The 2,680-nt window shown below is 40.7% G+C and overlaps 1 non-coding gene across 1 annotated transcript; it reads right to left on the bottom strand.

Annotated features, from left to right (window-relative positions):
- Positions 1-318: 318 nt before the first annotated feature.
- Positions 319-425, bottom strand: LOC141636569 (small nucleolar RNA R71). The gene has a single exon (XR_012541175.1). It is a non-coding gene; the product is annotated as a small nucleolar RNA R71 (small nucleolar RNA).
- Positions 426-2,680: the final 2,255 nt, after the last annotated feature.

Raw genomic sequence — 2,680 nt, forward strand, 5'->3', positions numbered from 1 at the left:
TACTCCTACACCACCACATTTAACCGGTAATTTCATTTCCAATTCCGCATTCATACAATTAGTTGAGAGATTCAATTTGGAGGGATGCCTAGTGAAGATCCTCATTTACATATGAAGACTTTTGGTTACTATTGTTATTCAATTTCTCAAACCGGAGTTACTCGAGATCAAATTCGGTGGGTGTTGTTTCCTTTTTCCTTGATCGGTACCGTAAAGCAATGGTTGAAGAGCCTAGACAAGGCTACCCTTGGTATTGATTCATGGAAGAAGTTAGCACTTGCCTTCTACAAGAAATTCTATCCCCCAGAGAAGACTAACATGTTGAGAGCCTAAATCACGGGGTTCAAGCAAAGGGATGAGGAATCATTATATAAAGCATTGGAGAGATTTAAGGACACTTGTCGTTCTTGCCCACACCATGGACTTAGTTAGTGGCTCCTTGTTCAACGGTTTTGGAACTGCTTATATGAAGACCCGCGCAATGTGCTTAATATAGGATCCAATGGGAGGTTCACCGAAGTTGATGACAACCAAACATGGGCCAAAATCGAAGAGATGGCGGTTCATAATTCCCAATATAGTAGGCCTCGAAAGGCCACTAAAGGAGGAAAGCATGAGGTAGATTCCATCACACAATTGGGTGGTCAACTAAGTGCTCATATCGACACCATCAACTTGAAGTTTAAGAAGGCCATGGCTAAGCTTGATGAAGCTTCCAAATCACCTAAACAACATGTCAATGCTATGATGGCATCATCCTCAATCCCAAATAGAGTATGTGAAAGTTGTGAAACCTTAGGACATGATCAAAATGAATGTAGGGGAACAAATGAACAACTGAATGCTTTCCAAGCATACAAGAATGGCACCCCTTATTCCAACTACTATAATGAGAATACCAAATTCCATCCAAATCTCTTATACAAGAGCCAAAATGTTCAAAATCCTCAACCAACATACACCCCACCTCCAATGAGAAATCCAACTCAAAGACCCTTTTCAACCAAAGCCAAGGTTATCAAAATCAACCTTCCTACAACCAATCCAATGACCAAAGTTTTGGTGTTCAAAAAGCAGTCCTCCAAATGCAAAAGAACCAACAAGAATTCTTCACCCAAATGCAAAAAGTTAGCCAAGCTAAAGAAACCACCATCAACAACATACTTGCCCACACCAAAATGTTAGAGACTCAAATGACTCAACTAGCATCTTCTAACTCCCAAAGACAAAAGGGGCAATTACCTCCTCAAGGTAACCTTCTCACAAGACATGAAACGGTTAGTGCCATCCATTTGAGGAGTCGTACAAGATATGATGGGCTAAAGAGGCCAATTGATGAAGATATTGTGGATGATAGTAGCAAGCAAAGAGTTGTGGAGAAATCTAAGGTAGTAGAGCCTACTACAAATGAACTTTCAAAGAAGAGAAATGAAGAGAAGGCCAAGGAAATTGAGAAAGAGCCTATTGTGATTAGACTTCTATTCCCAAGTCGCCAAGATAAGCCTAAGCTTAATGAGCAACTTGGAAAGTTCATGGAAATTTTGAAAAACATAGAAGTCTCAATCCCATTCACAGAATTGATCAATCATGTTCCGGCTTATGCAAAGTACATGAAGGATATTCTTACCAAGAAGAAATCCGTCCGAAACTTGGAGACTATTACCTTTACCAAAGCGAGTAGTGATATTCTTCAAGGGAGTTCCCCTCCGAAGCTCAAAGATCCGGGAAGTTTTTCTATCCCATGTACCATTAGCGACACTACAATCAACAAGCATTGTGTGATCTTGGAGCAAGTGTAAGTGTCATGCCATACTCGGTATGTAAGAGGCTTGGAATGGGATAGCTCAAATGCACTAACATTACTCTTCAAATAGCGGATCGATCAACGAAGTTACCCCTAGGGGTATGGGAGGATGTGCCCGTGAGAATTGGCAAATTCTTCATCCCGGTAGACTTTGTCATTGTAGACATGGAGGAGGATGCTAACATTCCTATCATCTTAGGAAGACCTTTATTGCATACCGCCGGAGCGGTAATCGATGTGAAACATGGAGATCTCACACTTGAAGTAGGGGATGAGACAATTACTTTCAATCTTGACAAAACCATGAGAGCCCCCCTATTACATGAGTTATGCTTTATGGTCGATCACAATAACCGAGAAAGTGATAGGAAGAAGTTAGAATCTCTATGAAAATATCAAGCCAAGGGTAACAAAACATCACTCATATGGAAGAAGAAAGAAGATGACATTCAAGTAGCTCTATTTGGAGAGCAAGGAATTTTTAACAACAATGAGAGCTTGAATAGCTCACCCATCATGACAAGTAATGAAGAAGGCCTCATTGGCCATGAGAAAGAAGAGTTGCTCTTGACAACTCATGACATCATTGGGAAACAAGCGAATGAAGTTTGTGGTCTATGGGACGATGAATTTGAAGGATTGGTCAATCCTTACATTGGGAATGCTATGACCTTAGGCCAAGGCTTTGTAGATCCTTGTCAACACTTTGAGTCGGACTACAACAATGAAGAAACCGATGCACAAAAATCTATGCAAGACCTTTATCATGAAAATGAGCATGCCTTCGACTACTTCTACAAGGTTTTGAGCAACATCAACAACACTTTGGCTTTTCCCCCTTGACATCTTATCCAAGAAAGAAGATTTTGGTGGAGT

Source organism: Silene latifolia, chromosome Y (assembly GCF_048544455.1).
Source record: "Silene latifolia isolate original U9 population chromosome Y, ASM4854445v1, whole genome shotgun sequence".
Taxonomy (NCBI): domain Eukaryota; kingdom Viridiplantae; phylum Streptophyta; class Magnoliopsida; order Caryophyllales; family Caryophyllaceae; genus Silene; species Silene latifolia.